Source organism: Pleurodeles waltl, chromosome 12, assembly GCF_031143425.1.
Source record: "Pleurodeles waltl isolate 20211129_DDA chromosome 12, aPleWal1.hap1.20221129, whole genome shotgun sequence".
Taxonomy (NCBI): domain Eukaryota; kingdom Metazoa; phylum Chordata; class Amphibia; order Caudata; family Salamandridae; genus Pleurodeles; species Pleurodeles waltl.
In genome coordinates, this window is record NC_090451.1 from 115,628,269 (window position 1) to 115,645,348 (window position 17,080).

The 17,080-nt window shown below is 49.1% G+C and overlaps 1 non-coding gene across 1 annotated transcript; it reads left to right on the forward strand.

Moving 5' to 3' along the window:
* The first annotated feature begins 16,004 nt into the window (after positions 1 to 16,004).
* TRNAH-GUG (transfer RNA histidin (anticodon GUG)) lies at positions 16,005 to 16,076 on the forward strand. The gene has a single exon. It is a non-coding gene; the product is annotated as a tRNA-His (tRNA).
* The last annotated feature ends 1,004 nt before the right edge of the window (positions 16,077 to 17,080 follow it).

Genomic DNA, 17,080 nt, shown 5'->3' on the forward strand with positions numbered 1-17,080 from the left:
TCCACAGACACACAAAGACACACAACACCATCACTTATACAACATCCATGCACCTCAAACAACACACACCAACACATCCCCCCACACATCACAACAAACAGCACCTCACACATCACCCACACCACATCATGGCAACTCAAAGACACCCCAGGTTTTCTGAGGAGGAGCTCAGGGTCATGGTGGAGGAAATCATCCGGGTAGAGCCACAGCTTTTCGGATCACAGGTGCAACACACCTCCATTGCGAGGAAGATGGAGCTATGGCGGAGAAGCGTTGACAGGGTCAACGCAGTGGGACAGCATCCAAGAACATGGGATGACATCAGGAAGAGGTGGAACGACCTATGGGTGAAAGTGCGTTCAGTTTTATCCATATACCAGATTGCTGTACAGAGGAGCGGCGGTGGACCCTCACCTCCTCCCTAATAACTAACAACCTGGGAGAAGCAAGTCTTGGTAATACTGCATCCTGAGGGCCTCGCAGGAGTAGCAGGAGGACTGGACTCTGGTAAGTCATATCTTTATTACCATATCCCCCACACCCCACCTGCATGCCATCACATACCCCCACCCTTGCCCTCACTCCCATCACTCCATCATCTCACATATGTCCCACTATCACAACCCACACATCTCAATACCAAGGCCCTGCATGCAACACCTATGCATGGACCACCGTCACCAAAGCATGTCCAGTACAGATACCCACACAGACCCCAAACCAACTATCACAAAAGGGCTAACACAATGATGCAAGCACAGGAGTAGCGGGTACCTCACCCAATGAACAAGATGGCACACACAGATACTAAAACTATGTATTTACACCCCAACAGGACCCACACCCAACGTCACCGGACAGGAGGTGCCAGACATATCCAGTCCCCCCACAGAAGAGGCCCACAGTGATGACAGCAGCTCTGCACGCCTGGATCAAGATGACCAGCCCGGCCCATCAGGGACCTCGGGACAGTCGGTTCCCCTGACACAGTCCCAAACCACCAATGAACCTCCCCCCTCAGGAAACACCACCACAGCACCCACTCAGCGGGCCCATCCCTCTGTCCCCAGGACACGTCAATCAGCAGGCAAACCCACCAACCAAAGAAAATCAAAGGACCTGGAGTCAGTGGCAGTGGGCAAACGGTTCAGGGGACAGAGGCACAGGATAACAGGGAATCTGGGAGGACTGCTATGCGACAGGGGGAGGACAGGCCCAGGGAACCGACATTCCACAAGGCACTCTCCAACATCATGGGACCTTACCACCATTCCCAGGAGACCATGAGCACGGTACTGGCCAAGTTTCAGGAGACCCAGCGGCTGCAGTAGGAACCCTACTCGGGGATCAGGGAGGACTTGAAGTCCATTAACAACACCCTGGTCACCATTGCAGGGGTGCTGGCACACCTTGTCAACACCAGGAGGGACACAGTGGCACACCAACAGGCCCCTGACACTAGCCTGGACAATGAACAGCCCTCCACCTCTGCTGGCGCTAGTGGACAGGAGGTACCGCCACAGGACCAACAGGCCACCAGCACCCCACCCCCTGCAGAAGGAGAACCACGCCACAAACGGTCCCTGAGATCCAGGAACAAGACAGAGAACATTGTCAAGACCCCCGCCAGGAAATAAGACCCTCCTGAATGTCACCCTTCTGTCCCACTTTGTCACCCTGTCCACCTTAAACTGCCATTGCCCCCTGTCCTATGCCCCATTGGACAATACACCTGTGAGACCAAGAGACTGGACTCTGCCATGGACATTCCTCTACCATCACCCAGCCCATTTTGCACAGAAATAAACACCCTTGAATCACCAAACAATCTGGAGTCAATCTGTGCTTTCACAAATATGTGATTGCAAAATCTCTGGAATATAGCAATGTCAATGTACTTGTTCACATGCCAATGTTACACAGCTGTAGGACAGGAGTAAACATAGCAGAGGGCACAAATTGGGACCCAGATCTGTGGAATGAAAAGCCAAAGTGACAAGTCAGTGTCCATACACAGAGTGAAAAAGGCAGACTTATGCTAGGTCCTACAAAAGTATGAGATGTGGGAAGCAGTTCCATCCTCCTACCTGTGTCTCACTGGAAGTATTGCATGATGATGTTGTTTCGGTTGTCTATATCTTCTTCTGCCTCCTCACCTTCACTGTCCACAGGCTCCACAGCTGCCACAAGATCAGCATCAGGCCCATCCTCCTGCAGAAAAGGCACCTGTTGTTGCAAAGCTAGGTTGTGCAACATACAGCAGGCCACGATGATCTGGCACACCTTCTTCGGTGAGTAGTATAGGGAGCCACCAGTCAGATGGAGGCACCGGAATCTGGCCTTCAGGAGGCCGAAGATGCGCTTGATTTTCCTCCTAGATCACCCATGTGCCTCATTGTAGCGTTCCTCTGCCCTTGTCCTGGGATTCCTCACTGGGGTCAGTAGCCATGACAGGTTGGGGTAACCAGAGTCACCTGCAAATATCAAGGGACAATTGTAAGACATCCTCCAAACATTAGGGAATCTCCCATACCCAGACAGCAAATGAAACTGTGTGGGGACTTTAGGCTCACCTATTAGCCACACATGGTGCCTCTGTAGTTGCCTCATCACATAGGGAATGCTGCTATTCCTCAAAATGTAAGCATCATGCACTGAGCCAGGATACTTGGCATTCACATGGGAGATCTACTGGTCTGCCAAATACACCATCTGCACATTCATAGAATGGTAGCTCTTCCGGTTTCTATGCACCTGTTCATTCCTGCCGGGGGGGAACAAATGCCACATGTGTACCATCAATGGCAACAATGATGTTAGGGATATGTCCCAGGGCATAGAAGTCACCTTTCACTGTGGGCAAATCCTCCACTTGAGGGAAAACGATGTAGCTGCACGTGTGTTTTAGCAGGGCAGAGAACACTCTGGACAACATGTTAGAGAACACTGGCTGAGACATCCCTGATGCCATGGCTACTGTTGTTTGAAAAGACTCACTGGCCAGAAAATAGAGTACAGACAGGACCTGCACTAGAGGGGGGATTCCTGTGGGATGGCGGATAGCTGACATCAGGTCAGGCTCCAACTGGGCACATAGTTCCTAGATTGTTGCACGATCAAGTCTATAAGTGATAATGATGTGTCTGTCTTCCATTGTCGACAGGTCCACAGGGGTCTGTAGACTGGAGGATGGCGCCATCTCATCACCTGCCCCAGCAGACGTGCCCTATGGAGGAGAACGGTGAGCAGCAACACTCAGGCATTACAAGGCTCTTTTGCAAAAACGTTACATTTTCTCTATGTGCCTTTGTCTGTTCGTATTCCTGGCCTAAATAGGTGTGATGCAGTTATTTGGCCTGCCATGTGGCCCCCTCAAATGGCCGCTGCCTGACCTGTACTCACCGCCGCGGACATGACCGCCATTTTCTATCTGTTCCCTCACTTGATACCTGACCTTCAACAGGAGAGGACCTACACTGCAAGGGCTGCTGTGACCTGTGTCTGGAAGCGACAATGACTCATGTGTCTGGGGAAAGGGCCCCTACCTTTACTTCGGAGGAGTTGGAGAAACTAATGGATGGGGTCCTCCCCCAGTACACGCAACTGTGCGGTCCTCCAGACAAACAGGTGAGTACACTGTGAGCATTATGGATGGCACATGATTGTATGGAGTGTCGAGGATGGAAGAGGGAGGGGGGATAGTGACAGGCCAGCATGTGAGGATATTGTGTGTGTATGTATGTCTGGGTCAGGGTGGGAAGTTTTTTGGCAATGTGTGAGAAGAACTGTACGGGAGAGTAACATCCATAATAACTTCACTTTTCCTGTAGGACAGCACCCACCAGAAGAAGGGTGTTTGGCGTGCCATCGCCAAGGGAGTGCGGACCCTGGCGGTCTACCATAGACGGAGCACCCACTGCCGTAAAAGATAGGAGGACCTGCGCTACTGGAGCAAGAAGATGGCGGAGGCCCAGCTGGTGATGGCATCCAAAAGTTTAAGGGGTGCCCGTCGCACCATGACCACCTGATGTACCGATCCTGGCAGTGGCAAATCTGGAGTTGGATGGGTGCTTGAGGGCAGCACAGCAGCCACAAGGGGGTGAGTACACTCTCATTCAGCTGACTGCACGCTTGATGAGGTGTCTGGGTAGGGGTGGTGGGCTGTGGGTTCCCCTAGGCCAGGGCAGACGCGCAAAGGTAGATCCATTGATTTGCAGCCTCATTCCCACTCCAACCCCAAAGGTGGTATTTGCCCTCTATACCTAATCAGGCTCCCATGGGTTCCAGCTGTGCATGAAATGGTTCTAGACAGAGTCCCCCTTCGGCATGTGCTTTTCCCCTGCACTGTTAGTGCATGGCTTAGTGTATAGGAATGCTCCCTGTGTGTTGTGTCTGCCAACGGTAGTGGTGTTGCATGCACTGACCATGTGTCACTTCTGTCTCCCCCCCCTTTTTGTTTTGTCACCCTGTCCTTGCATGCATTAGCATCATCTGGCGGAGGAGCAGTGGCACCGGAGCAGGAGGGAACTGCATCCCACATGGCCCTGGTGGGTGAAGTATCGGAGTCTGAAGGCACCAGTGGGGCAGAGGGCGAGGGGAGCTCCACGACGGGGACAGGAGCATTCACCAGCGACAGCGACTCCTCCTCTAATGGGAGCTCCCTCGCGGTGGTGGGCACCTCTGTGTCCACCGCATCAACAAGTACAGCCGCCAACCCCCCTACCAGCACCGCCCTCCCAGCAGCCCCTCATTGAGTTTCCCGTGCCCGCTCACCCAGGAGGGTGGGCATCTCCTTCGCCCCAGGCACCTCAGCCCTGCCCTAGTCAGCCCTGCTGCCCTCAGTGAGGAGGCTATTGACCTCCTGAGATCCCTCACTGTTGGGCAATCTATCATTTTGAATGCCATCCAAGGTGTCGAGAGGCATTTGGAGCAAACAAATGCATACCTGGAGAGCATTCTTTCTGGCCAGGCGGCCCAACAGAGAGCATTTCAGGCTCTGGCCTCAGCACTGATGGCAGCCATTGTTCCTGTGTCCAGACTCCTCCCTCCAACTTCCTCCACCCAGACCCAATCCCCTGTACCTCAGTCTATCCCAAGCACACCATCAGACCAGCGTGCACACTCATCAACACACAAGAGTGGACATGGCAAACACAAACACCACACATCCCACAGGCACTCACACAAGTACCATCCCCATGGAGACACAGCAACATCCACTGCCTCCACTGTGTCCCCCTCCTCCACGTCCTCCTCCTCCCTCCCTATCTCGTCTCCACTCACACCTGCATGCACTACATCCTCAGCCACTACCTCCATCACCAGCACGCCCATCACCACACACCGCTCATGTGCACTCACCACACCCACTACCATTCACACATCCCCTGTGTTCTCTCCCAGTGTGTCTGTGAGCCCTCCTCCCAAAGTACACAAATGCAGGCACACACCCAACCAACAGACATCCACCTCACAACAGCCTCCGGCCCATGCACCTTCACCCAAATTCAGCAAACGTACACCTCCTACAACCACTACCTCTTCCTCCACTCCCAAACCACCTCCATCTTCCCGTCCCAGTGTGTCTAAGAAACTTTTCCTGTCTAACATTGACCTCTTCCCTACACCTCCCCCCGTCCTTCCCCTTGGGCCAGGCTCTCCAGGTCCCAGCCCAGTACCTCAGCCACCAAATCCGCAAGCACAGTGGTCCCAGCAACTCCGGTCTCATCGCCGGCACCACCCATCAGGGCTGCCAGTGTGCCACCTAGCGAGGCCAAGGAGCAGGCCATTACACCACCTGCCAAGGTGAAGAACGTGTCCACATGCCGGAGGGAGAAGCCGCACCTACCAGCAAGCAAGGGCTCCTCCAAAAGGGGACAATGGCAAGACACCAGCGACATCAAAGGTGGGGAAGGGACACAAGCAGAAGAGCAGGACAGGGCACGGAGGCTCTGGCTGAGAGACCAGAGTCACCCCTTCTGTCAACCACAACACCAACCTGTATGGCTGTAGACATCTCCACCTGCACGTCTGCTGCCTTAGCAACAGTCCCCAGGATCATCCCCAGTGGGCAGCCACCCGAGGCTGTAGGAGACGTCCTACTGTGTCCCTCAACAGGTGCGGATGCATGCACCACTGCCAGCACCTCCACCACAGACACCGCCGCAACCACCGCCACCAGCCCCGCCACATGCTCAGACAGTGCCACCACAGCTGACATGGCAATCATCCCCAGTGGGCAGCCGTCCGAGGCTGCAGGAGATGGCCTGGACCCTGCCCAGCATCCATGAGGCATGACTCCCAGCACTGTTTGTACCTGCAGGTGGCAGGCGAAGTCGCAGCAGGGTGAAGTGTGTCTCTGACTCCATGGCGTATCATGTTACCTGTTCCCAGGCAATCTCGTGGCACACACACCCAGGTGAGGGAATGGGACCTGCCACACTGCATGTGAAGCACTCCGGGCACCAAGCCCCCTTCAGAACCAGTGGAGAATGACATCCACTACCTCAGTCCTTGGCAGGATGAAGCACTCTGGGCACCAAGCCCCCTCCAGAACCAGTGCAGATTCACATCCATTACCTCAGTCCTTGGCAGGATGAAGCACTCTGGGCACAAAGCCCCCTCCAGAACCAGTGGAGATTCACATCCACTACCTCAGTCCTTGGCAGGATGAAGCAGTCTGGGCACAAAGCCCCCTCCAGAACCAGTGGAGATTCACATCCACTACCCCAGTCCTTGGCAGGATGAAGCACTCTGGGCACCAAGCCCCCTCCAGAACCAGTGGAGACTGTTATCCACTTTAGAGACTGTGGCTTTGCACTCCCTAGGATACAGCAGTGGGCAAACCACCCACTGGAGAGACTTGAGAGACTGCGGCTTTGCACTCCCCAGGATACAGTAGTGGGTAAACCGCCCACTGGAGGAACTTGAGAGACTGTGGCTTTGCACTCCCTAGGATACAGCAGTGGGCAGGGAGCCCCCTCGTGAAGTAGTGGCGTCTTCCGTTCATCCAGCTGAGGTGCCCCCCCTCCCCCTGAGGTGCCTGTTTATTTTCCATCTGGTGACCCTGCAGTGTTCTCTCTGTTTCGAGTCAGGTATCTTGTGTGGGCTTCGTCCATGCATTTTGGGACACTGATACAGGGACAATGATTTGATTAATATCCGGGCTTGTGGAGTTGGTGTACATATTTGTACATACTGATTTTTTAAATTGCCCTATCTGATTGTTATTGATTACACTCATTACGATCTTTTAATTTTGTCCTTGCATTCTTCCAGGGGGTGAGAGGGTGTATATGTAATGTTGCTGCATGTATTTGTGTGTATGGTGTTGTGGGTGGGGGTAGGGGTGTTGTGTGTCGCATGTGTGTGTCACTCTCTTTTCCATCCCCCCTACCCTGTGTTGTAGGTGCAGTACTCACCGTGGTCGTCGACTGCGTCGTTCCTGCTCCTGATACAAGAGGAGGAAGAGCAGCATGGGCTCCATGGCGTCCTGGTTCCTCGTTGGGTGTCAAGAGGTGAGTGGTTTCCCTTCCAAGTCCTGTTTCCGCCGTGCTTTTGATAGCGTTGGTACCGCCCCGGAAAAGGTGTCGGATAGGCCTGTTGTAATACAGTGGACGGAACCTTGTCTCCCGCCTGTCTACTGCAGCGGTGTTTCTTTCTACCGCCTTGGCGGTCGGAGTGTTAAAGTGGCTGTCTATGTTGGCGGTTTCTGCCATGGTCGTGATTCCATTTTTATTTCCGCCGGCCTGTTGGCAGTATTACCGCTGCTTTAACACCGACCGTCAGGGTTGTAATGAGGGCCTAAGTCTTTTTGGTCCTGAGACTTCAGGGAACAGGAGGCAAGCTCTATCCAAGCACATGGAGAGCACTTCTTCACCACAGCCAGAGAGCAGCAAGGCAGCAGTCCTTCACAGAAAGCAGACAGGTGAGTCCTTTGGCCAGCCAGGCAGTTCTTCTTCGCAGGATGTAGGTTTTGGTTCAAGTTTCTTCACCACGAAGTGTCTGAGTTGGTAGGGGCAGAGGCCTTGTTTATATATCCAAATGCGCCTTTGAAGTCGGGGAGACTTAGAAGTGCACCATGTCCCCTTTCAGTTCAATCACTGTCTGCCAGGGTCCCAGTAGGGGGTGTGGCAGTCCTTTGTGTGAAGGCAGGCCCTCCACCCTCCCAGCCCAGGAAGACCCATTCAAAATGCAGATGTATGCAAGTGAGGCTGAGTATCCTGTTTGGGGTGTGTCTGAGTGAATGCACAAGGAGCTGTCAACTAAACCCAGCCAGAAATGGATTGTAAGGCACAGAAAGATTTAAGTGCAGACAAATGCTCGCTTTCTAAAATTGGCATTTCTAAAATAGTAATATTAAAACCAACTTTATGAGTCAGCAGGATTTTACATCACCATTCTGGCCATACATAATATGACCTTCCTACTCCTTTCAGACCAGCAGCTACCACTCGAACAATGTATGAGGGCAGTGCCAATGTTAGCCTATGAAGGGAGCAGGCCTCACAGCAGTGTTAAAACAAATTTAGGAGTTTTACACTACCAGGACATGTAAACTACATAGGTATATGTCCTGCCTTTTGCCTACACAGCACCCTGACGTATGGGTTACCTAGGTCATACCTTAGGGGTGCCTTATATGTAGGAAAAGGGGAGTTTTAGGCTTGGCAAGTACTTTTAAATGCCAAGTCGAATTGGCAGTATAACTTCACACACAGGCCTTGCAATGGCAGGCCTGAGACAGACAAGGATAAGGGGCTACTTAAGTGGGTGGCACAATCAGTGCTGCAGGCCCACTTGTAGCATTTAATTTACAGGCCCTGGGCACATATACGGGGTCATTTTGACCCTGGCGGCCGGCGGTAAGGTGTCCCGCCAGCTATTATGACCGTGGCGCAAAAGCCACGGCCATACTGCCGGCCCCTCCACTTTACCACCAGGTCTCCGCCTGGCGGTCATAATCCCCAGGGCAGCGGTGCAAGCACCGCTGCCCTGGGGATTATGAGTCCCCGACCACCAGCCTGTCTGTGGCGGTAAACACTGCCATGGAAAGGCTGACGGTAAGGGGACTTGGGGTGCCCCTGGGGGCCCCTGCACTTGGCATGGGCAGTGCAGGGGCCCCCAGGCATAGCCCTGTTGCGCATTTCACTGCCCGAATTTCGGGCAGTGAAATGCGCGACGGGTGCTACTGCACCCGCTGCACATCAGCATTGCCACCGGCTCTATTACGAGCCGGCAGCAATGTTGATGTGACATTTCCGCTGGCCCAGCGGAAATGTCATAATAGGGAGGCAGGAATAACGCCGGCAGTGGCGGTATTCTGTCTCCCGCGGCCTCGGCGGTCTTCAAGGAAGACTGCCGAGGTCGTAATGACCCCCATAGTGCACTCCACGTATAAGTAAATTAAATAGTCCAATTGGGTATGATCCAATGTTACCATTTTTAAAGGGTTAGCAGTGGTAAAGTGCGCAGAGTCTTAAAACCAGCAAAAACAATATCTAAAAAGTGGAGGGGGGGGGCAGGCAAAAAGTTAGGGGTGACTACCCTAAGGCTGTTAGGTCTAACACACAGCCTGCCCCAGTAATCATCAAGGAAGCCTCCCTAAGACCATATTCCGAGTCAGTTTAGAAAAGGAAATCTGAAGGATCATAGACATCCAAGGAACTATGATCACTGGCCAGTGAAGACACACCATGGTAGCCAGGAATGTGTCCTGGTTTGAACAAGTGTTGTCCTTGCTTGAGATGCTGAGGGACAACCAGGCGGAGCAGGATGAGATGTTTGATGAAGAAACTGTGACATATAGCCCACATATTGGTGGTGCCCTAGCCCGTCCTTGCAACCACTGGGACACGTTATTGGATGGCAGACCTGTTCCCATCAGTGATCATCAGCACCCAGGCACCACACCCAAGGCCAGCCACACTGGTCGGTTCATTGACTGGTGCAAGAGAGGATGGAGGCTGGAGCCAGAGGTATGGTCTTTGCCCTAATCCAGCACCGAGCCAGCTGCTCCGAGACTATACATGCATGGGGTATATAAAGTTTGGTATTCATTTAATAAAAATTGGATGGGATGTAGAATGCCACCTGGCCTCTATGATACAATCTAGCGGATTACACTCCGAAGGCCGGGTGTGGCGTGAGGGGATAAATAATAATAGAGCGGTCACTCAAGGCACACAGGCTATTTCACTTCTATCCTCATTGTCACATTATTTGTAGCTCTTTCTACACGCGGCCTACCTGCATGTCTGCAACATGGAGGCAGCACAGATACCATTTCTCTCCTCTTCATTTCCACCCGCATCATAAGCAGTTGATCTACCAATGCCAGAGGGGCTGCCATCCTGAAGCAGAAACCAATGTGCATCTCTCAAGCCCAGAATGCAACAGTTATAAGTGAGGTAATCTACACTCAGCCCAATCAGATCATATTGAGACAGACCTGACTGCTAATGTACACCAATCATGTTTAAAATAACTGGTGGTTTCCAATACAAGGGCGCTTTCAGTCATCGCTATCTCCTGGTGAATTTATCTGACATGTTGCAATCTTTGCTGTTGCAGCACAAGTGCCGTAGGAACTGTTTTGTTTAGTAGGAGTTTCATGAACATGGTGCTCCAAGACCAGAGCTTGCTTTGGAAAAAAAAGTACCTCAATCTGTGGTCGAACAGCAGAGTGACACCAATAAAAACGATTAGTATTTAGCTCCATCGAAGTGACAAGGCACGAATAAGATGAAGAAGACGAAACTGAAACGACATGCTGGCCAATGAAGCAAGGTACTGAGAGTGACGATGGGATGAACCAATGGTAAGTAGTCAGTGGGATGAAAGCCCCTTTTAAGATTTTTTTTTAAAGAAAGAATAGCACCACAAGCGACTGCACGCATGCACGTTGCCTGCAGGATCGACCTAAAAATCTGCAGAACTCACAATATGTGCATTTGCAGTTGATTAGGGGAGGTGACAGAAACACACCTTCCACAACCCACCACCATGCCATGCCTGCCCCGCTATGACCCAGCAAGCCTTGCTTCTCAAGCCCCACAGTCGAACCATCTGGCCTAACCAACCACTGAGCTCCATGTCTTCATTATTGAAATATCTTCCTGATGAATAATGGTGAAAGTGAAGACATCTTTTATTGTTTTAACTTCTCTTCATTGACAAACTTTGCATAGGTATGTTTCTGACTGGAATGTAGGGGAACCTACCAGAACTGGGTTCCAACATGCTGAATTTGTCGTGGAGTCATTTTCAGACACAAGGGCATAATTCAGCTATTTATGCCCCATGTCTGCATTCTGTTGAGCCGCAACCTGCAGTCAGTGAGTGGGCTTTCTTATTCTTACTTCCAACTTGGCCTGAAACAAAATCATGATTTAAAAGGTCATATGATGTTCTTTTGTTCAACTATCATCTTGGTTGGGAGCCAACTGGAGCCTAGCAAATAGATGCCAAGGAAACAAAGGCATAAACTTATCACTTCACAAGTATGTTTAGAGAAATTATGACCTGGAGGTAGGCTTTTGACTTTGTTCAGCTCCCAATGTAAGAGATGTACGTGTGCTCTCAGATGACACATGATGTACATATGAGTAATTACACAAATAATAATTTCAACTGCACCTAGTGTACTTGAATTATTTTTTAGCACTACTCATCCCTATGTAGGGTGTCAGAATGCTTCAAGTCACACACAGAGGCACAACAAATCATAGGTGTGTAAATAAAGGTCCAGGAAAAGTAATATAAGACAATGAGGGTTATAAGGTGTAGCAATCAGATGTTGCTCCTATTTGTAGATATTATGGGCCTGATTATGAGTTTGGCGGTGGGAAAGCCCGACCACCAGAACTGTGGTGAGGAGACCGTTGCAGAACTGGTGGTCTCCCCACCATCCCCATTACGAGTTTTCCACTTGGCTGACCAACAGAAACCTTGGTATGCCCGTCAGCCCAGTGGAAAATGTGCAGTAGCATTGGACTCGACTCGGCTCCACATGGACAATGTCATGGGCAGTGCGTGGGCTCCCCTGTGGCACTAGTCCTCCACCAGCCTTTTCATGGCGTTTGAACCACCATTAGAACATGGTTTTAATCAGCACAGTGGCGCTGACTTCAGTGCCACCATGGCTGATTACAACCACAACCACCGTCATCCTGTTGGGATCAGAGATCCTGGTGAAGATGGAGGTCTTTTGGCAGCACTGACCGCCAATCTTGTAATATGACGGGCAGACCGCCACAGCTGCGGTGGTCTGACCTCCAGCGCGAGTCTGGCGGTTTTTGTACCATCAGACTCATAACCGGGCCAAAATGTTAAGGGTGAATGGCAGGAGCTGCTCTTCCATTAGGATGGAGGAGCGTTGCCCCTCTTCCTAAAATGCCCCCGAAGGATGAAAAATAAAATGGTAACAAAATTAATTTATTACCATTTTATTTTCCATCCTCCTGTCCTGAACCGAGTGTCAGGACAGGGCGGGCAACTGCTGCTTAGTGGCAACAGTGAGCTGTGCATAGTTTAAAGTGTGCATGTCTTTTTGGCCAGTTGTCTTGCGACGGACAGCCAAACGCGCATTCTAAACTTCTGTAACTTATCTGCCTTAAGATCGCTGGGTTAGAGAAAACCCAGGCCTCCAGAGCTCTTGAAAGTGCTGCGAGAGGCTGCTCCCTCTAATCCTGGCACTTTTCTCATGCTGTTTACCAGCATGAGAGCAGCACCAGGATTGCTTAGGGAAATTTTCTGGAGCCTGAGGAGACCGGAGCGAGGAGGATGTTGGACGTAGTGCAGCAAGCAAGGTAAGTATTTTTTTTCTTTTTATTTACACACACCACTCACCTTGCATGCATGCACACACCAACACCACATTTATCCCGCCCAATCCACTCTTCCTACGTGCCAGCAGCCGCTGGTGAATGGTTGAGAGAAACAAAACGTCAGGATATACAATATACTACTGTGATATGTGGTTGTCTGTATTAAAAAGACTGCATTACTTCCCAAAGTAACTCTTCTTTAAAATCTTATAGTACTGAAAAAAAAACACAATACATATCTGACTGTTACTTAAAGTTTGCATGGAGCACCCTGATTCTGGTAAATAGATCCCTGTGCTGTGTTAGAACAATTGCAACTTATGACCTGGAAATAAGAAAATTACCTTGGCGTCAAAAAGCAGTAGTTCACTTACCTATCTACATAAAATACCAGTCTGTGATCTTCGTGTTACACGATGGGCTTTTCAGGAGGCACATTATCCCTCTTTGCTACATTTTGAGTAAGGCTCACAGTTTTCAGTTTTTACTGATTTTTACAGATAAATACAGGCAGAAAACAATGTTTCCTGTTCATATTTATTTTTAAAATTGGAAAAATACTAAAAAATGTGCTTCCTGCGAGTGTCTCTCCAAGCTGTCCTTTGTGAATTCTAAGAGAACAGCTGAGCAGACAGACAGAATGGGAAGTAAAAAAAAAGGTTTAGATGTCCCTAAATACAGTGACGTTGACAAAAAACTGTAGTATAATTCTGGTATTTACCTGACAGTGTAGTGGTTTGCTATATTTGGCTGCTTAATTTGTTGAAACGCGACAGGCATCAAAATATTAGCGCATGTTTGTCAGATAAATAAATATGGATATATACCATTTTACAACTCATTTGATCTCAGAACTCAAAACAAATATGGATAAATACCAATCAGAGGGCCAAAACGAAATATGGATAAATACAGACAGAAATGCTAAAAAAAAAAAAGAAATATCATAAGACCGTGGAGTCCTATTTATGAGACAAAACTGTGATTAGACAAAACGCTCCAAGAACTTCATTAACAGCTAGTTTTCTTGCCGCTATTATATTATAATTAGGGCTCCCGGTTTTATGGTATTTATTTTTTCATCAAAATCATCCAAAGAAGCCTATTTTCGTATTTTTCAGTATTTAAAAATAAACATAGACAGGAAAAAAATAATTTTCTGTCTGTATTTAACAGTAAACGTCAGTAAAAACGGAAAATTGGGAGCACTAATTGTAATCTCCTCAGAATTGCTGGGCACACAAAGATCTTTGCAACAGGTGTCTTAATTGAATAATGTTAAAATGCTGCCTCTTTCTGATGAATTAATAAAGCTAGATTTACTGTCACATTTGTACTTACTGTCAGTTTCTTTGCAGCAGATTTTTCTAAAAATGAATATATAAATTGAGTTTCAGACTATGATTTTCAAACTCTGCCCCTCGTGACTCCACCCCCTTTCCTCTACCACCACTTGACCCCAATGTATGGGATCCAGGAGACATTGTTTTCTAATTCCAGCACAGCTGACCTCTAATCCTGCATGGTTTCTTGCTCCATACATATGGGCCCCACCAGCTGTGTTATAAAGATGAAAGCCATTGGTGAGTTCTATGAACATATGTAGTCAGCATGTCATAGTCCAAGTGTCTATGTAATGCCACAGAACTCTAAGGTTATTTTCATTTAATGCAGAAGTGGAACTTTGTTCCATATCACGTTTGGGCTGCCTGTGGTATGTTAGCCTGGCCAGGAATGAGGCAGTGTCCTCCGGTGAGAGTGTGATTAACAACGGTGCTCGACGCTTACTTCCTTTGCCTCACCAAAACCTGTTATTTGTTATTTACATAATTTTACATAGCAAACGTGATCATTATATCCCTGATCAGTGTGTATGTTAAAAAATATCCATTACAGAGAAAACCAATAATTTAAAGACACGTCATGGAACAGAAGAAACATGATAGCAATTGCCATCAACCTAAAAGGCCGAGAAGACAGTCTCTCAGCTCTGCCATCACAGCAGGTTGGGTTTGAGGCGCCCGTTGAATAAAATTAATCTTTTACGCTTCTGCAGACAGGACGGTTAGAGGAACATCGGAAGCAATCTCGCGCCTGGCATCCGTGACGCAATGGATGCCACACGGGGGGCTCTTTATGGCAGGGATGGTATGCCATGGAAGATTATGACATACACAGGTATGATAAGACTGCCAATGATTGATATAATTCCAAACAGACAGGCATGTGTGCACTGCCGCCTGCAGACACGTGATGGCCACATACTGATCAGGGTGCACTCTACTCACATATAAGGGGGTCGCTAAAGCTCCACAATTAGCCACGAGGGTAACGTCATATGCAGATAAGACCTTCCAATCAAATGCTCACCACGTGAAGAAGTGACTGTGTAAATACGTAATGATGCACGTGTACTACAATGAGCCACCTGGTATCTGAGACGCGTGGGACATGCGTGTTCTGGCGTGAGTGGACACACACGAACTTCCAAGTGCGGTTCTCGGCTGTATGTGAGCCCTTTCGTCATCCCTCTCGCCTGGTGCCTGCTGCGTGGAGCTCCATGCCTGCCACATTCAGCGCCTACTTCTCTTCGTGGCGCCCTCATCTGAAACACTAACATGGCGCTACATTGTCATCTAAAACTTGTATCCACGTTGTCCACATACTAGGCAAGCGTGAAGGCTTTTTAGTTGTACACTCTTCTTTGTTTACATTGAACGCATACACACTACATTTGCCTTCGCTTGGTGACATAACGCGGTCAGAGTATGTAACAGAAATGCTAATTCTCAGAGCAGGAAACTTCCACATGTGCATTTCTGGTCTTAAGCTTTGCAACTGTGTTTAGGCCCTGCGTCTGCACCGCGTCCTTTCCCACGCCCTCTCCTGCGTTCTATAAACAGGGTGAGACATCCAATGTTCTGTTGTGATCGCTGCAGGCAGGGAACGCTTGACAGGTGCACCAGTTTGGCTGGACTGGCTTTACAGAGGAGGGAGAACGAACTCCTGGATCTGCTGGATTTGCGCGTCGCCCAGAATAAAAAGAGAACATCTTTCATGTGACTCCAGCGCAAGGAAGAGGTTCTAATGTGTAGAACCTCTGGGGGACAGGAGCGGGCGTGACACATCCCAGTATATAACAACCACAGGCGAATCACAACCAAGCCCAAGTAGCTCGCCGTGATCGTATAGTGGTTAGTACTCTGCGTTGTGGCCGCAGCAACCTCGGTTCGAATCCGAGTCACGGCATTGCGGGTGGCAATGTCACGGCAGTTGGGCAGTCTTTTTAAATATTTTCTTTTTCTAGGATTTCAAAACATATTTTTTCATACTGCTGAAAGAATTCCGTCGGATATTAACCCATCAAGTAAACAAATACAATACTCTACGTTTATTCTGCGTTATTGACTCACTGCATGAATATTATAATTAACCGTTATCCACATTGGAAGGCACATTTAAATTGCTACTTAGAAGCAGTAGTTTGATTTACCACACTTATTGAATAACATGGGCTCAGTCTAATGATTTTAAAAATAATTTAATCGACTTGATTAAATGCATATAAAATATACACTTTTGAAAATATGTTCGTCAAAGTTTAATACGCATTTTGCGGATGTAATTTTTAATCCATTTGTGAAAAAGAGTCACCAAAATGTTCTACTCAAATTCACAATGACAATAAAGAGTACAGCACCCTTTGCATTAGAGAAGGCCGACGCTAACAACTCCAGCTCCAGGACATTCTAAATCGACAGCTCAAAGAAGCAAATCACATGCACTCAGTCTGCTTTGTGGCCCATTTTGTAAATCATATATTGTGTTACAGTCATTCCATATATACCATCGTCTTCTAACAGGGATCTTTGTATTTTGTTATCTGTGTGGTGGAAATCAGTACGTAGGTGCAGTGCTATGGAATCTCAGGAGTTTGAGGCAGTGCTTAATTTGTAAATAGAAAGGTGCAGGAGCACTGAATACTGAGGCGGCTAATCCTGAAGCCATCTCGGGCCTCTTCAATCCACATAAAGCCACTCCCTGCCCCTTCAGCTCACTCCTGCAGCTTTCTGCTTTGTCTCATTGTGACGCTTTTTCGTTTTTTTTTGCTCCGTCTTTCCCAAATGTGCCTTTGGCTCCCAGCAATTGCTTGAGGCAGAAGACTAAGCGCCAGCCCTCAAAAATAAGTGCCGCTGCTCAGCACCAGAAACAACAAGCACAAATTAAGCACTGGTTTGAGGGATCGAGTGCAC